Source organism: Nerophis ophidion, linkage group LG08, assembly GCF_033978795.1.
Source record: "Nerophis ophidion isolate RoL-2023_Sa linkage group LG08, RoL_Noph_v1.0, whole genome shotgun sequence".
NCBI classification, from domain to species: Eukaryota; Metazoa; Chordata; class Actinopteri; order Syngnathiformes; family Syngnathidae; genus Nerophis; species Nerophis ophidion.
The window spans coordinates 59,839,864-59,845,786 of NC_084618.1; the positions used below are offsets into that span (position 1 = coordinate 59,839,864).

A 5,923-nucleotide genomic window follows, 5' to 3' on the forward strand; every position below is an offset into this window, starting at 1 on the left:
GCTCTAAATCCAAATTGGTTCTTCACGAGCGTCCCACTTTTGTTGATAAAGTTATCTAATCGGCTATTGAATAGTTTTCCCATGATTTTGGAGAATTTTGGAAGTAATGAAACTGGTCTGTAGTTAGTGAACTGGTGTATGTTTCCATTCTTATGAATTGGTACAACTTTTGCAATTTTCATTTTGTCAGGGAATTTGCCGGTTAGAAATGATACATTACTGATATATGTAAGAGGTTCTGAAATGTCTTCTATAACCTTTTTTATCGTTACCATATCTATTCCATGACAGTCGGTTGAGGTCTTAGATTTACAATTTTTTACAATTTTGATTATTTCTTTGTCACCTTCTTAAGAAACATGGAATTGGGCTTTCTGTCTATGAGCTCACTCAAGTTCTCAACTGACCCATCATCTGCATTTGGAATTTTTGGTTCCAGATTTTTTCCGATATTAACAAAGTAATCATTAAAATGTTCAACTATTTGGTTCATATTGTCATTTTTTGTATTTCCATCTAGAAAGTACTGGGGGTCATCTTTCCTAGCACCATTTTTGAAAATGCTATTTAGGATGGCTCATGTTGCTCTCATGTTGTTTCTGGTTTTGTTTTAATTATTGACTATAGTATTCCCTCTTAGATGTTCGTAGTATACCAATTAGCTTGTTTTTTATATTTGTTATACTTATTTTCGGCCTCTATAGAGCTCTGTGTTATAAATATTCGATATGATGTGTTTTTTTGTGACAAGCATTTCTCAGTCCTTTTGTCATCCATAGTTGGTTGTTTTTCTTTTGCCTCTTACTAAGTTCTTTCCAAGGACAATGTTTATCATAGTGTGTTAGAAAGGTGTTAAAAAAATTCCCATATGCATCATCTACATCATCTCCATTGTATACATTGTCCCAAGTTTGTTTCCTCAGATCCTCTTTGAAGGAAATTATTCTTTCCTCTGTGCATAGTCTTTGAAATGTCTTTTTGTCAATGTTCTTCTTCCTGTAATTCCCATCATAAATAGTAAAAACTGGCAGATGGTCGCTGATGTCGGTTGTTAACAGTCCACTTGTTGTGTTATCATCAAAGACATTAGTGAAGATATTATCAATAAGTGTAGCACTGTGACTTGCAATTCTGGTTGGCCTTGTGATTTGGGGATACAAACTCATACTATACATTGTATCTATGAAATCATTAATGGAATTTTGCTTATTGGGGTTCAAAAGATCTATATTGAAGTCTCCACATAAAAAAAGTACTTTTTGAATGACTCCACTGAAAATTCCCTTAATCCAGTCTTCTAATCCTTCAATACTTGAGTTGGGTGTTGTATATATACAACTGATCAATACATTTCTACTTCTTTCATGACATATCTCAATGGTTAGACACTCTAAAACATTGTCAATAGCTAGTGACATGTTTTTTACCACCTTGTAATGGAAGTCCTTCAACACATATACAGCAACTCTGCCTCCATTCTTATTTAATCTATTAATATAATTGAGTTCATATCCTTCTAGTCCAAAGTCCATTCCTTTTTTTGTATCCATCCATGTGTCTGATACAGTAATAATTTTGAAAGGTTCTTTAAATTGTTCCAAATAATGATTTCATATTGTTAAAATTGGCATACAAGCTTCTGAAGTTAATATGAATAATTGACAGTTTGTTTTTGGAAATAATGTTAGTGTTGACTTGTACTTCTGTATAATATAAACAATTATTGTCTATGTGAGAAAAAAAATGTGTATCTGGATCTATAGCACTGTCCAATTCTGTCCCGTTATGATCAATGCTGGAAAAGGTTATAACTTCTCTTTCTGATTGATCATTGTTTGTTTGTGTCATGGTTGTGTTTGATTTATTTATTGTTATTGATATTTATCCAGCTCTGCTATTTTCCTTATGACTATTACGCTTGCTTCCTCTGCTGTTACATTTAGTTTACTAAATATCTTGCAGTTTGCTGTCCATGTTTGTTATATTTTGCCTTGTTTTCTTAGACTATGTGCTTTTCTGGCTATGTCTGCATTTTTCTTTGTCAAATGTTCATTTATGTACACATCTGTTCCTTTTAACTTCTTCCCTTGTTTTAGTAATGCAGTTCTATTACTGGTGCCGATCCACCCTTCTTCTTATGGAGAAGCTTTTACATTTGCAATGTCCATGAGTATACCCTTGGACTCCATGAACGTTGCTTCTTGTCTCTCTGTGGATATGTCCTAATTCCCGGGCTCCTCTCCACCATTGGCGGTCACCGCCTGAGCATATGAACGGGGCATTATATTAAGCCCGGTCAGAATAACGTTTATTCTTGTGTACTGTTGTAGCTCGTCCACTCGGTCCGTTAATTGTTCTATTTGTAAGTCTTTTGCGTCATTCTCAACGCGTAGAATTTTTACCTCCTCCACCAGTTGCTTTATTGTCTGTTGGTACTGCTTAATAGCTGATATTTCTGCTGTCAAAAATTCGAGCGATCTCCTTATTTCCTCACCTTCATCAGGAGAGAGCACCTTCTTTGGTCCCATGTTGATCCTGGCCGCTGCCCGGTCCGGGTGGATGCCGTCTGACGCCCAAGACACCGATCCTTCAATGGGGTCCCGTCCTGCCTGGCAAGCCTCGCGCTAGCCTCTCTCCTCCTCTGGGCCTCGCATCCGTCATCTGGCGGTCTCGTCACCGCGAGTTGGTCCTGCCATTGCCAGCCGCTAGCCGGGCCTCTCCCTCGCCGTGCCGCTGCCGTCACTCACCGCCGCGAGAAAGCTGCCGGTCTCGCCGCCGCGAGGTGGTGGTGGCGCTGCTGCCGGCTGCTAGCCGGGCCTCGCCGTCCCGCCGCCGTCACTCGCCGCCACGAGAAAGCTGTCGGTCTCGCCGTAGTAAGGTGGCGGTGTCGCTGCTGCCGGCTGCCAGCCTGGCCTCTCCCCTGTCGTCCCGCTGCCGTCACTCGGAGATAAAAGGATGCACGGGAACAGTGGGCCTCTCTGGTAGCTCCTGGTGGTCGTCAAAACCGGGTCCTCGTCGGCTTACAGGCGCCAAAGCCGGACACTCCCCCGCTTTCCGTGGCTCCTTCCCCCGTGTGTGCTGCAGGGCGACACGTTAGTAGCACTGGCTAACTAGCATCGCTCCGTGTGTTGGCTAGCCGCTAGCATTAGCCGCTCCAGTCAAAGCAGTCCACTACACCCGTGTCTTTCTCAAGACAAAAGATTAGGTGAGTTTTCTCTCAATGTTGTCAATCGATGCTCGTTCCTTCCCTGGCACATCTCTTTGCTGTTTTCTGTTAATACTTTGTTTTTTATGGACAAAGTCATTTTTTTTAAATTGTAGTCCATTACTTGGGGTTACACTGAAATAGTTTCAACCAAAAATCTTCTCTTCATCATTAATGTATACTTTAGACTTAGACTTAGACAAACTTTAACGATCCACAAGGGAAATTGTTCAACACAGTAGCTCAGTTAGAATGATGGCAAGTGTAAGGATGGAAATGACAATGCAGGTATAAATAAACTAGATATAGCAATATCAAATATAACATATCTGTGAATATATACAATATATACTTAATATGTGTACAGCATGTTATATATACAGATATATTATGTCTATAACATATATACAATGTATACCAATTACCATGTACAATATTACAGTATATGTGGCAGCCCAAGCATAAAATAGAGAGTAGATCCAGCAGAAAAAAAGAATATAGACTTTAAAAACAAAGAGAAGTAGCTGACATAGAGGGTGTCAGGTAATGGACGGATATCATCTATTGCTGTATGGGGAGTGATTATACAGCTGGATGGAGTGCGGAATGAAGGAGTTCTTGAATAGCACAGTGCGAGAAGGAAGCTGAAGGAGCCTGTTGGAGTATGAACTCCGCTGTCCCTCAATTGTCTGGAGTGGGTGGGCAGGATTGTCCATTATGGCCAGCAGTTTTTCCAGTGTCCTCCTATCCCTCACTGACACAAACGCCTCCAACTGCGAGCCATTAGTTTGGCCGGCTTTCAGGATCAGTTTATCAATCCGGTTTGAGTCCCTTTTGCTGGTGCTGCTCCCCCGACAAAGCACTGCGAAGTGCAGGCCGCTGGCCACAACAGACTGATAAAAGTTCTCCAACAGCTTGCTGCACACATTAAAGGACCTAAGCTTCCTCAGGAAAAAGAGTCTGCTCATGCCCTTCTTGTAAACAGCATTGCAGTTGCCCTTCCAGTCCAGTCTGCTGTTCAAGTGAACTCACAGGTACTTGTACTGCCCCACTACTGCCACCTCCCGGCCCTGGATCTTGATGGGCTCCACCGGGGTCCTACTCTTCCTGAAGTCGATGACCAGCTCCTTGGTCTTGTCCACGTTAAGGACCAGATGGTTCGCCTCAGACCACAGCGATCAGTGTCCTGTACTCCAATTTCTTTCCCTTTGACACACCCGACCACAGCAGAGTCGTCAAAGTGTTTCTGCAGGTGGCAGAGCCTGGAACTGTACTGGAAGTCTGAGGTGTACAGGGTGAACAGGAAAGGAGACAGGACAGTCCCCTGTGGAGCACCTACACCAATAACCACAGTATCCGACAGGGAGCTCCCCAGTCGCACAAACTGGTGCCTGTCAGACAAGTAATCAGTGATCCAGGAGACAATGAATGAACTGATACCCATCCTGAGCAACTTGTCACTCATCAGATTTGGCTGAATGGTGTTAAAGGCACTGGAGAAATCAAAGAACATGAGCCTCACAGTGCCCTTCCCACCATCCAGGTGAGAGTGAGCACGATGCAGCAGGTAGATAACAGCATCATCCACTCCTACATGGCACCCACCTGTTCCGAATTAGCCTGCACACTTGTGGGATGTTCCAAATAAGTGTTTGATGAGCATTCTTCAACTTTATTAGTATTTATTGCCACCTTTCCCAACATATTTGTCACGAGTTGCTAGCATCATATTATAAAGTTAATAATTATTTGCAAAAAAAAATAAAAAGTTTATCTGTTTGAACATCCAATATGTTCTCTTTGTAGCATATTTAACGGAATATGGGTTGAAAATGATTTGCAAATCATTGTATTCTGTTTATATTTACATCTAACACAATTTCCCAACTCATATGGAAACTGGGTTTGTATTACTCTCAGGGCACACACTAACCACTAGGCCACTGAGTAGGTGAGCCTTGGGTAATTCTCGTTCTGCCTCTTTTTCTGGTACACCTTCACAAAAATAAAAAGGCAGGCACGTCCAGTGTGATCAGCTCAGTGTTTTGTGTTGATAACTTGCAGAGTGCACATCTCCAAATTGTCAAAAACAAAATTAGAAGATAATTTACAGTGAGTAAAGCTCTGGATCATATTTTTGGTGAAATTGAGAAAGACAACACAGAGTGGAATATTGATACACATGAGGAAAAAGACAATGTGGAGTATCATCCACAAATATTGCATCTATTGACGCCACCATAGTAATGCTGGTACAACTGACAGATAGATTAAAGTTAAAAAATGGTAATTTCTGTCGGAGATCGCACCCTCATGTTACAAAAAAGTTGGCTGTGACAAGACTTAGTGATGTCAAAACATGTTTAAAGTTATTTATGCCTTTGTCCCTTAAAAAATCATTGCAATGACAAAACACTGAAGGACAAAAAAGTGCTTGTTGACACATGAATAGGCATTGATGAGGAATACCTGGATGCTTATGTTGACCTTCTGGCTGGAGTCTACAGATCATGTAATGGAGTCACTGATAGTGTATGGGATGCTTCAACAGTGAATAAGCAAATGTAACGAGGTGACCAAGAGATAAGACAAAACTGGTGGTTTGTTTTTCGTGCATTTTGCAGCTGATTTAAGACATGGGTCAAAACCAACCCTTTAAACATGAAAGGTGTTAACAAAAATTTAATACAGGGGGAAGGTTGTCTCCCAAGCAAGATT

At 41.2% G+C, this 5,923-nt stretch overlaps 1 protein-coding gene across 1 annotated transcript in view; it reads right to left on the minus strand.

Moving 5' to 3' along the window:
* The window catches only part of ace (angiotensin I converting enzyme (peptidyl-dipeptidase A) 1), a 61,767-nt gene that overhangs the window by 55,146 nt on the left and 698 nt on the right, over positions 1-5,923 (minus strand). The window lies entirely within an intron of this gene.